The sequence below is a fragment of the Eurosta solidaginis genome, chromosome 1 (assembly GCF_040869045.1).
Source record: "Eurosta solidaginis isolate ZX-2024a chromosome 1, ASM4086904v1, whole genome shotgun sequence".
NCBI lineage: Eukaryota > Metazoa > Arthropoda > Insecta > Diptera > Tephritidae > Eurosta > Eurosta solidaginis.
The window spans coordinates 264,728-278,310 of record NC_090319.1 but is presented as its reverse complement, the minus strand read 5'-3'; positions in this window follow the sequence as shown (position 1 = coordinate 278,310).

Here is a 13,583-nt window from a genome sequence, read left to right as displayed (position 1 = left end):
AGAAGGAGGAACTATAGCAATGCTAAGGCAGTTATAAATAAATTTCAAATTACATCAAAAAAATTGACGAAACTTAAATCTAGTATTAAATTTCTTTTAACATGCAGAAAATCTAATTCCTAATTTTATTAAAAGCTCAACTAGATGTAACAAATTATTTGTATATGACCGTGACACCCAGACAGATATTGATAGGACTTTAGACAGACACACAAACAACTACCATACAAAGATACTAAACCTTCTGATCAAACACAAGCACAATATACTCAAAAGACAAAAACAGCGCATGGAATACATCACAACAAAGCTGAAGAAAAAGCTGAGCGAAGATGACTTCGAAGAATTTATAAAACAAGAAGAGGAGATTGCGAACAAAGCTACAGGAGCACTAAAGAAAAAGCAAGAATCAAAACGAAAATCTAAGGAAAAAACGAAACCATATGTGGATCAACAACAACAAACATGAGGAGTGGTTTGTAAACACAACTGATGTTGAATTTCCCTCAGACATAAAATGTCTGGTAGCAAAGGGTCCAAAATTCGCGCTGCCAATAGAAAATAAGAGCTTTCCATTGTTTCAATATATCGCGGATAGTGAGGATTTGGTACAAACAAACACAACGAAAGATAAACAAGAAGAGGCGTGAACAAAATTCTCTGAACTTGTGAAAGCTCATGTAAGAACAAATAAACAAAGTGCAATAGATAGTGCAATATCGGATACAGTGAAGCGGACGCGGAATTTTCTGAGCAAAAATAAAAATATTCGTGTGTTATCATCGGACAAGGGAAACCAAACAGTGGCAATGAATGTAAATGACTATGAAAACAAAATGAATGATATATTAAAAGACTTTACAATGTACAGAATTCAGATACAGAACCCAACAGCGAGGCTTCAAAACAAAAATAATAACATAGTGGATAAAATGTACAGAATGGATGTAATCACAAAAGTCGAGAAAAATAAACTCACCACAACCACGGCACTATCTCCACGGATTTATGGACTTCGAAAAACACATAAGCAAGGAACCCCACTCAGGCCGATATGTTCCGCCGTCGGATCTCCAGCACACAACCTGTGCAAACATATAGCGGATTTTTTAAAAAACGTCACGGCAAACTCGAGTTCTAACAAAAAATACACTAGACTTCAAAGAAAAAATAAACAACTCGTATATCTATGACGATGAAAGACTAATATCATTTGACGTAATTTCCCTGTTTCCCAGTATACCAACCCAACTAGCACTTGACATCATAATAAGAAAATGGACGACAATAGAGAAGCATACGAAACTACCAAAGAAAATGTTTATAGAAATGTTAAAATTTTGCATCGAAGAAAATCGATATTTCAAATTTAATGATAAAATTTACACCCAGCTGAAAGGGTTGCCAATGGGATCACCGACCTCGCCAGTGATTGCAGATATCGTGATGGCAGAGTTGTTGGAGAATACAATGAAAAAGTAGAGAGTACCAAGATTAGTCACAAAGTACGTGGACGACCTATTCGCCATAATAAATGAAGATGAGGTACAAAACACACTTGACGCATTAAATTCCTATAACAAATATATAAAAAAAAAGTTAACAAGAGTACCAAGATTAGTCACAAAGTACGTGGACGACCTATTCGCCATAATAAATGAAGATGAGGTACAAAACACACTTGACGCATTAAATTCCTATAACAAACATATAAAGTTCACAACGGAACTCGAAGACGACGAAAAATTGCCATATCTTGACTCAATTATTATTCGACGAGGCAACCAATTGAAGTTAAAGTGGTATAAGAAACCCACATCTACAGGACGAATCATTAACTTTCATTCGAAACACCCAAAGACGATGATAATGAATACAGCAATGGGCTGTATACGACGTATGCTAAATATATCAGATGACGCTTACCACGAACAGATCAAAGAAGAAGCAAAAGTATTATTAAAAAGTCAAGATTTTCCTGAAAATATTACAAATACCCTAATTAAAAGTTGTACATCACAAGCTAGTCAACGGGAATCACAAAAACCTGAAATTTTCAAATCATTATCTTATGTACCAAATTTATCAGAGCGCTTAGCAAACTCGAATTGCTATAATAAGGAAAAAGTTAGAATAGCGCACAAGCCAATTAAGACATTAAAAAATTTATTCAACAGAACAAAATCTAAGGTACCTCAGGCGGATAGAAGCAATGTGATATATAAAATACCATGTAATGAAAATGACATGTAATGAAAATGACATGTAATGAAAATGAAATGGCACAACCAAAGCCAAATTAAAAACTCGACTAGCCCAACATAAATCAGACTTTAAACATTGCCACGAAACAACTCACCATAAAACAGCACTTATGACACACTGTACGACGAAAAACCACTCTCCGAACTTTAGCCAAACAACAATACTTCAGGAAGAGAAACAATATAATAAGAGATTGACTTTAGAAGTACTTCATATTTTAGACACACCGACTAACATACGAATGAATTACAAAACGGACATTGATAACTGCGCGAGCTACTACAAACACTTGATAAACAATATGCGGACAGTGACTAGCTCCACGTTAAACAGCGAAGACGTGTAAAATAATGTATGTAGAGAAATGTTCATGTTTGTTTAATTTTTTATGTCAATTGTATTTTTATTTTATCTTTCTGTAATTTGTTTATAGTTCAAAGCCCTGAAGACGGTTACCGTGTGTAACCGAAATATATTGGTAAACTAAAGAAAAAACAATTTTTGGTGTTTTAATACTAAAAATTGGACCTAAAGCCGGTTAAACAAATACCTTAAATCTATTTTACATGTTTATAATTGTCTTCTGGACTATGTAATCTGGAATAGTTACATCTATGTCCTACCTTGGAGTACTATGGATGGGAGACTTCCAGATCATGCGAACAAAGTGTTGTGCTAGCGTAGTATGCCGGCATTTTACGCATGTTAGTAAAGCGCGAAGGCACATCTGCACGGCGATGCACTGAGTTAATCGAGTGATGCGTTTCAGTATGTGCTTCGGCAACCTTTTTTGTATGCGTACAAGAGCTTGGAAGTCTTGGCGTTACATAGCAGAATAGTTTCGCTGCACTTCTATCGATGCTATGGAAGCCCGCCTGCCCAGAACTAAATTGGTAGTGTTCTACAATAATTGTACAATTTTTGTTTAAATTTGTTGGAATGACATGATTTAATATCATTCGGTAGTTCATTATAGATTTAAGACCTTTGTAATACAGATTACATTTGTCTGCTTCAGTTTTATAAGCCGGTAGATTAAAATCATTTTTATCACGAGTATTTACAGAGTGCATATCTTTTACATATTTTATATTAGTCCTCAAATACGCAGGCAAAGTTCCTTCTATTATGTTTTTAATAAATTTCATGGTATAATAAAAAAGTTGCTGTCTAATGCTAAGCCAATTAAGAGAGCATAGCATGTCTCTGATAGGTGTGCCATACCGTTTTTTGAGAATGAATCTCATAGCTCGGTTCTGTTGCTTTTGTAGCTTGTAGATCTTACTATCTCGCAAGATGAAAAATATAGTTGGGCAATAAATAAAATGAGGTTCGATTAAAGATCTGTAGACGAAGATTTTATACCTTCTATTTAAATATTTGCAGGTTCGTTGTGTAAAATATAACTTTTTCGCTATTTTTCCTACCGTATAATCCACGTTCTCTTTGAAATTCAGCTTATCATCTATTTTTATTCCCAAGTATTTTATGGTGCTGACTTTTTCAATTAGTTCGTTATTTATATTTAAGTTTTGTAGCTCACTGTTTTGAAAATTGCGTCTAGATATAACCATAAATTTCGTTTTATTGAAATTCAGTTTCAGTCTGTTTACGCATAACCAACTATATTCGCTGTTAAGATCTTCTTGCAGCTTAGCATACATTTCAGTAATACTGTTCCCACTTATCATCAGCAAACAATTTTATTTCACGGTGCTTTATGGAGCTAGTTATATCATTAATATATATATTTAACAGTATGGGTGCCAGCACAGACCCTTGAGGTAGACCAACAGGTACTTCCCTTTTATCCGATACGGACGTTCCAATCACTATTCTTTGGTATCTGTTAATTAGGAAGTCTTGAAACCATTTTAGTTCTATACCAGAAACGCCAATGTAAGAAATCTTTTTCAGCATTAAGTTTTGGTCGATCGTCTCCAATGCACGTTTTAAATCCAAAAACACAGCTAATATGTGTTGTTTCCTGCTTAGGTCTTCTTTCCAGTTAACTACAACCAAATTCAAAGCACTTTCACAGGAATGTTTCTTTCGAAAACCAGATTGTTGAGGTATAATAATTACATTATCTTCTAAATATTTTACAAGCTGATCTTTTACCACTTTTTCCAACATTTTTTCATCACATTGTAACGTGTTAAATGGTCTTAACTCCTCAGCTTTGATGGTATTTTTAACTTTTTTAATGGCACAACTATAGAAGATTTCCATAAACTAGGAACGAGACCTTTATCTAAGCTCTCATTAACAAGTTGAGAATAGAAAAAACCTGTATACGTTATGGAGTCTTTAACGACTCCTTCCGACACAAGTTTCTTCCCTCCAATTTTATTTTTAAACTTACTACATCAACTATTTCTGAAGTGGATACTTTCTGAAACTTAAAAACATTAGGGCCATTACTCTTTACATTCAATTAAAAATATCGCTATTGTTATACAGAGCAGACGACAAAAACAAAAAAACCGACTGCACTTCTTCACCCACGCAAAATTGTTTGACCACTATTAATTTGTACAATGATTAAGAACTGCCATGACAGTATATTTGAAAAAATTCGTAAACAAAAAACCGTTGTGTTTAAGTAAAGCCTTGGTGTTTGTTTGGTAGCGCTTTACAAGACGGTGCACCACCTACTTTTTATCAAAAATTATTAAAGGTGATATCAAAAGACGCGTCTCGACCGAAATTTATTTACAAAAACCCGTAAAATGACCACGAGAGGGTCCGAAATATGGGGCCCCATCCATAGTTTTTTTTTTGCATAAAACACCTTTCTGCGTTGGCGGCCTTTGAACGCGATTTAAAAAAATAACCCTGGTGGGTCCGACACCAGTTTGGGGATTAAAACCAATAGCGTTTTCTTTTCTGAAATAAATTGTTGCCTATGTAAATTGTAAAGCTTTAATAGAGTTACTCCTACCCCAGAAAATTTTCACCATTTATAGTGCATACAAAGAACATTTCAACTCACCATATTCACTCATATTAACAGGGTATATGTGGAACTTAAGAGCGAATTGAGAGTTTCACCGATTTGCACTGCCACACCGCCATTTTGTACAGGGTAAAAGTGTAACGCTTTTGCGTTGCGAGCAGGCAACAATTTTCACAAAAAAACGAAATATCCCGTAAATGCGAAATATCCCCCATATTCTTTAAATCATTTGTGGCTCCTTGGCGGCCACGCACAAAGTTGACTTACGGTTGCTATTAATGGTCTATTAATACTCATGAAACTCGTGGCACAGGGCGCCTCCAGTTTTTTCGGCTGTTTTTAAGAGCTACAATTCCCGATGTGCGAACAGTAGCAATCCCGACCACCAGTCGCTACCATGCCTTCTGAACCTCACACCATATGCCAGCACAGAAGCTCCGAAGACTTTCCAACGGATGCTTTTGCCGAACTACACCAGAGAAACAAATTGAAACGTTAGGGAGTTCGGCCAAGGATGGCGTCATTGCCTAATGGGTGAAAATCGTATAATCCTCGGCGCATCTATATAATTAACATTTTACAAGGACCCTGGATAAAAATTTTAAAATGTAGACCCGAGTTTGTAGACGTTTGTGTTCACATCATTGATTTCAATAGTCTTCGTTACATCAAAACGATATTTTAGAATGAAAGTCGACCGATTTCAAGTTGAGAGATGTTTACTGCTGTTTTCCGGCCTAATGATATAAGAGCTCATTTTGGATGACCGCGTAGCTTCAGTTTTCAGACTAGTTCGACTGTCCACTTCGTTAGGGTAGTAGCACACACGGTAATTTTTCCACTGTCTTGGGAAAGCTTTTGCTTCACCACATTGAGTGTTCTTGCGAAGGACAAAGCCTCACCTGGTAAATACATATATGTGCCTACGTATTCACATTTGTAAAAGGCGCCGTAACGTGTAGGTGATATTTAAACTTGGTTGATAGGCTATAATCAATTTAATTAACCCCAAGGGATTAGTTTTGAATAGGGCCGCCAACTTTATGTTAAACCGGGAGACTTGGGTGTTGAAGGATGAAGTGTTAAAATTAAAATTAACATTTCAGACGCTATTGTATAGTTTCGCAAATAACCAACAGATGTTTGAATGTAAGCCCAAGTGATTTTTCAAACCCTTCTCATACGTACATATATTCTCAACTTAAGTATGAGGTAAAAAACATTTCAAAAGAGTGTTTATGCCTCTAGTGTGTTTTTGCATCACTGATTTCGCTTATTCTTTCCGCCAATCGCAATATAAAATTTTTTAAAAAATCGGCACTTTTTTTTGCCTTTTTTAACAACTTGAAAACAATTTGAAACGCCTAGGGTAATTTTTTTTTTGGAAAAAATATGCAAAGTGATTATATAAATGTATTATATAACGTTTCTTTTGGTGTTTTGTTTTAATAACTTCGTGAATTGGGTGATGCAAACTCCGTCTTAAGCGGACACCGAAAGCGCCTGTTTTTTTAAATAACTTTTGAACATTTAGAAAGAGTTGAATTTCGCAATTAGTTTCTTATAACTGACAGTGATGCGCATCCGTTGATACCACTTTCGACCATATCCGACCAATTTTCGACTTGAACAATAAATGGGCTAAACAGTCTTAAACGAGTAGAAAATATAGTACCGCGCCGGACGCCGCCGCCGCGCCGATATATCTGACATTCGGCGGCGGCGTGCGAAAAACGACCCTAATCGGCGGCGGCGGCGTATATCTCTAGTGTGTACAACCAATCTGGCAAAAAACAACAACCATATGAAAATTGGAACGGATTTTTTGCTTATATTTTTTGACAGATATAAAAACTTTTTTCGCTTCCGGATTCTAAAAACTGAGGTCGAAACGAGTCTTTTGATACCACTTTTGATACATTTCGTAATTTAATAATAGAAAGAGTAAAATCTGGAAAAAGTTATGCCAAAATATTATCAGATCTATAGTTACCGAGATCTACTATACAAAGTATAGTACAAAATTACAAAAAAGATGGAGCTGTAACACTGCTGTCAAACAGAGGTCGTGTTTGTCGTGTTTCTTAAATTACTGTTCGCGATACTCGTGTGTTAGAAAATATAATACAGCAAAATCGTCGGAGTTCTTTAAAAAACATTGCGAAAGAATGGTCAGATCGGATTGGAAAAACTGTGGGACGGGAATAGACTCGCCAGCAAATGAAAAAACTGAGCTATGGAATTTATAAAAGTAAGTTAAGCAAGTACTTATTCACAACTTATGCGCATAACTGTTAAATCTTTAGGCCAAAGAAAAGCCCCTATTGACAGCTTCACACAAAAAGAGACGGCTGCTTTGGGCAAAGAAGACTCTGCTGTGTTCCAAGGCAATGGAACATCGTTATTTTTTAGCGACGAGTCAAAATTGATGTTCAGGAATCTTTATTGATTCCTCAAAAGTTTATTAAAATATAACTAAATTTACAGTGTCAATGTTTGTACATTAAAAGAATAAAAATAATATTGCGTTATAACTCCAAGCGAATACTCAACAGAGTTGTATTTTTTATATCTAGAAACTTCTTGCGCAGCGTTGCCATACAAAACGCCCAAACCATATAGTAGGGTATTTAACCCTACATCACTCCCCTCCTAAAATGAGCGGCAGTAATTGTTGAAACTATGCCGTTTTACTATACGTTGCTATCGTATCTTCCTTTGGTAAATACGCGGGTTTTAGCCTATCTATTGAGACCGTGACCTGCTTGGTGCCAATTAAAATGGTGTATGTCTTTGGAAATCTGTTGATCACTAAAAAGGGTCCATCATATGGAGCTTTAAGAGGCCGATGTATGGTATCATCCCGTAAAAACACATGGCTGCAAAAACGGAGGTCCTTGGGAGCAAACACAGGTGCCTTTCCTTGTTTGCGTAGGTCTAAGTTGCTCGAAATGTTGTCTGAGCTTTTGTAAATACATCGGCTCATCCACCGTTGTCTCGCGCGGACTTTCCAAAAAATCCCCGGGAAGTCGAATCGGCTGTCCATACAGCATTTCAGCCATCGAAACTCCCAGGTTTTCCTTCACCGTTGTCCTTAATCCCAGTAGAACTATAGGTAGTACATCAACCCAATTTACGTCCGCCATGTGGCATCTTAATGCTGCTTTTAGCACGCGGTGCCATCTCTACACCATGCCGTTCGCCTGGGGGTGATAACTTGTCGTGTGTATATGTTTTGCGCCCAATAACTTGGCCAGATGAGTAAATAAACAGCTTTCAAACTGTCTACCCTGATCTGTCGTGATGAACTTCGGCACCCCGTATCTACTGATCCACCCGTTGAGTAGCTCTCTTGCCACCGTTTCCGCTGTCATATCTGCTAGCGGGAAAGCCTCGATCCACCTCGAAAATCTGTCGACGCATGTTAGACAATAAGTGTAACCACGTGACATGGGAAACGGTCCGACGATGTCCACATTAAGATGTTCGAAGCGTTTACTGGGAACGGCAAAATTCTCCAATGCACTCTTAGTATGCCGGGCGACTTTGCATCTTTGGCAAGCGGAACAACACCGGACCCGTGCTCTTATATCCTTGCTCATTCCTTTCCATACAAAGCTATTTGCTATCAATTTGACCGTTGCTCTCGCTCCCGGGTGTGCGAGGCCGTGAGTGGCATCGAAAACCCCTTGCCGCAGGGACTTTGGAACGTATGGCCTTATCCTCCCAGTCGAATCGTCGCAAAATATATCGAATCCCCCGTCGGGATGTTTATATTTTATTAAGTGTAACGCCGTGTTACCATCATCTAGTAACTCTTTTAACTCCTCGCACCGTTGCTGTTCGTCGTGTAGCAGCTTCGTATCTAATGGCGAAGGAGCCGTGAATGTCGCAATCCTCGACAGCATGTCGGCGACGATATTTTCAGCTCCCTTAATGTGTCGTATATCAGTAGAAAACTGACTAATGAAATTTAATTGTCGTGTCTGTCGTGGAGATAACTTTTCCCAACTTTGCTCGAATGCTTGGACCAAAGGTTTGTGATCTGTAAAAATAATAAATTGCATACCCTCCAAAAAATATCTGAAGTGTCGAATTGCTCTGTGTATATCCAGCAGCTCCCGGTCATACGTACTGTACCTTGCCTCTGTTTTGGTGAACTTCTGTGAGAAAAATCCTAGCGGTTGCCACTTGCCCAATGTTAACTGTTGTAATGCCGCTCCCATTGCGATTTCATGATATGATAGCTCCCCTCTCTGGGAATACGATTAGTGCCTGTTTCGCAAGCTGTGCCTTGAGTTCTTTAAACGCCCTCTCGGAAGTCACCGTCTATTTTAACTTGGTCCTATCATGTTTCTTACACGGACCCATCATCTCCTGCAGTGGGGCTGGCCCACTGACTTTTCGAGTGTTGGCAAATACCTTTATCTAATAGGTACTGAAACTCCTGCTTTGCAAAGCTTAATTTTTCCGGTGATAGTCGCCGTACCTTCTGCACTGTCGGCGCTCCTCTCGTCTCGATGAATTGATAGACATTACCCTTTACATTTGATGTCTTATCCTCTGTGAGATCCACATACCGCGTTAATACTTCATGAAATATGTTCGAGCATCTGAGCGTGATAATACCTTGAGGAGGGTTTACTACGAGACATCCAATCTGAGTTTTAGTCCTCTGGTTGATAATCCTTTTGTTCTTCATGTCTACTAAGATCTCGAACTTTTGTAAAAAATCCACGCCTATTATCGGGTAGGATACGTCAGCTATGATGAATAGCCAAGTAAAGGTTCGCTTGAATCCCAGATCGAGTGTCAACTTCTTCCTACCATACGTGTTGATCTGGGTGTTGTTCGCGGTCACTAACTTCATCGGAGAAGGTAGCGCTGGGTCGTTATTACATCTGGGTACCACTGAAATTTCGGCCCCAGTATCGATTAAAAATTTTAAAGATGAAATTTTGTCCAGTATATGGAGACGGCTCGTGTGTTGGCTAGCCTCCGTGGTAGCCGCTTTGAACGGAGGACTGACTAGTTTTCCGTGCGTGCTGGCGTATAACTGCAAGGCGGTCGACATTTTGTGGCCTGGTTCCCAAAGGTCCGATGATAGCAACAAATGTCGCTATTTGGTACTCGTACAGCGCCGTTTCGCGGTACCGTAGTTGCTGTTGCCTTTGGAACCCTAGTTCGCCCTGCTTGCTTCGTGCGCTGGAATTTATTGCGATTTTCTTGTTCGAATTTGTCCATACGACATACAAGTTCGGCAATTGCCGTCTCTGTGTCGTTAGTAGTCGTTCCCATAGCGTTGACTTCACCCCCCGTCGTTACTTCCAAAATTTTGTCAGCTTTTTTAGCCAATTCTTCGACGTCCTCATCTAATGTCGTTAAAATTTGCTGGATCTGCATCGGCAAGCGTCGCGACCAAATTGTTTTTAAAATATCGTTGTCTAACCGATTGTGTGCTAAATCCTTCATCTCTCGCAACAACGTTGATGGTTTCTTGTCGTTCAGCTCGCACGAATCAAAAAGACGTTTTAATTTTTTTTCCGCTGACTCCCCAAACCCCGCTAACAACCTATTCTTTAACGCTTCATACTTGCCGGTGGCAGGAGGCGATGTAATAATGTCGCTGGCATGCATTAATATTGCTGAATCAATTTCAGCCACGATGGTATAATATTTAGTGTCATCGGTCGTGATACCCACGCGCACGAATTGCGCTTCCACTTGGGCGAACCACAACCTTGGATCGGGCTTCCAAAATGGTGGTGGCTTCACTGCGAGCCGCCCCAAATGAAGCATACTCTCCGCATCAACAAATCTTTCTTCCGTTTCGTTTGGCATGTTAATCGGCGGGGTCCCCACTTTAGGAATCTTTATTGATTACTCAAAAGTTTATTAAAATATAACTAAAATTACAATGTCAATGTTTGTACATTAAAAGAATAAAAATAATATTGCGTTATAACTCCAAGCGAATACTCAACAGAGTTGTATTTTTTATATCTAGAAACTTCTTGCGCAGCTTTGCCATACAAAACGCCCAAACCATATAGTAGGGTATTTAACCCTACAGATGTATGTTTGGGCGATGCAAGGAAAAGAGTCATTCCGTGGAAAACCGAAGCATATCACCGGGACTGTTTAATACGTACCGAAGGTTCCCATCAGCTTTGGGGGTTAGAATATACCCGCGGTAGGTATGCCTGTCGTAAGAGACGACTAAAATACCGAATTTAAGGGGTTGTGTAGTTGCCAGCGCAATATATAGCTTCTCCAAACCCAATTGTCAACCTCACCTATCCGTGGCGAATCCTGTTTCCTTAACAGCCGAGGCTATGGCGGCCACGAACTCCTCATGGATCTAGGGGTTGGGAGGGCGTTATGGCCTAGAAGGTGGTCGCATGTGGTCATAACAAATCGTTCCCGAGATGGTTGGGCTTGGTACCGGAACGTACCGGATCTGCATCCGGCAAAGGACCACCAACCTCAATAACACTCCCCAATACCATCGGGGCATATTAAATCTCTATCCGTATCTGGTTCACGTTTCATTGGAATACGAGGAATAATATCAATCTGAATTACTAATAATTTCTTTGTGCGGGCATTTTATTTATTTATTTAATTCATTCAGTCTAAAAGTACATGCTTTGTTGCTGATGTTGTTCTTGTTGTTGTATTAACGATGAAGACACTCCCCGAAGGCTTTGGGAAGTATTACCGATGTTGATAGTCCTTTGCCGGATATAAATCCGGTAACAAAACACTATTAAGGTACTAGCCCGACCATCTCGGGAACGATTTATGTATATGGCCACATTAAACCTTCTAGGCCATCCCGCCACCTACCCTAGTTCCATGAGGAACTTGGGGTCGCCAGAGTCTCGCCTGCCAATGAAACAGGATTCACCCCGGGTAGGTGAGGTTGACAATTGGGTTGGAGAAGCTATATATTGCGCTGGAAACCCCTTGACAGGGTTGCGCAACACAACTCCTTGAAATTGGATTCACCCAATTGAGACATGCCTTTGGTGTTTGATAAATGCTTTGCGCTGACCATAATCTACTTCAATTCTTACATGTCGATAACTACATGCTTTCTTACAGACTAGTCAAAAATAGAAAACAATTCAAGCTTAAACTTATATAAGCTGTTATTAAAATTAATAACACTACTGAATCGATTTGCTAGATGTATAGCCCTATTTTTAGGTTCATTCATAGCATAATTCATTTTATGAGTTATTTCGATAAATAATCTATTATGCCGAAGATAACGCAGGGGAATATATGGAATGAACAAATTAGATAAATCAGAGCAATTCGTGCTAAACTCTATTACATTATAGGCAAGCAGGAGGGAGATAAAAGTTCTTCTGTCATGCAAAGCCTGAAGACCAAGCAATTTGTGCCTGCTATATACCAGCAGAGACCGTCTAGCCAGTAAAGCATACGTAAAGAAATTTTCGTATTTTGAAACAACGAAGGCAATGTGACTAGAAAAAGAGAGTTTGGTGTAAAAAATTACACCCATGTCTTTACTCTCTTGACAACGATTAAGAGATTTAGCATTTAATTTGTAGATAAAGTATGTGGCAGTTGTCTTTTTACAATAAGATACAACAGAGCATTTGTTTGAATTTAAAAATAAATTATTGTCTGCGCACCATTCGGCAAGAGTCCAGATCAGAACCGTTAGAAATAGTTTGACAAATAAATAGTATTTCTTGTGAAATATATAGTTTTAGTGTTATATTTCAATCACTAAAGGTGAGGAGTGATGGGGAAACATATTGAGTAAAAAGTGCTGTCAGGAGAAAAAATTTGTTTTGAGTGCGGAAATTGTGATAAATCATAAAAGTGCTGCTGGGTTAGCATACTAGATTTTTATTTATCTTTTTCAAAGCTGCTACCATTGTGAATTCATACTGGCTTCTACACTCAAAAGTACTGCAACTAAGGTATTCATTCACAGTTTAAAAAAAGGGGTATTTCCAAAATTATACATTTTTAATCGTCTCCTGTAAAATTCGTAAAAGTTGACTTAGCACATTTTCACATTAAGCTAACGATATATATTTCAACATGATGGTGCTACCCCCACTCTGGAAAAAAACTAAAGAATGGCTTCAGCAAAATAATATCGAAACTTTGGACTGGCCTTCATCTAGCCCGGACCTTAATCCCATTGAGAGCTTGTTGGCACTCATGAAAAGAAAGCTACGAAACAACCCCCAAAGATCTATTGGCGGGTTAGGGGGTCAGAATATACCCGCGGTAGGTATGCCTGTCGTAAAAGGCCACTAAAATACTAGATTCAAGGGACTGTGTAGCGCAACCCTTCACGTTGGCAGCGCAA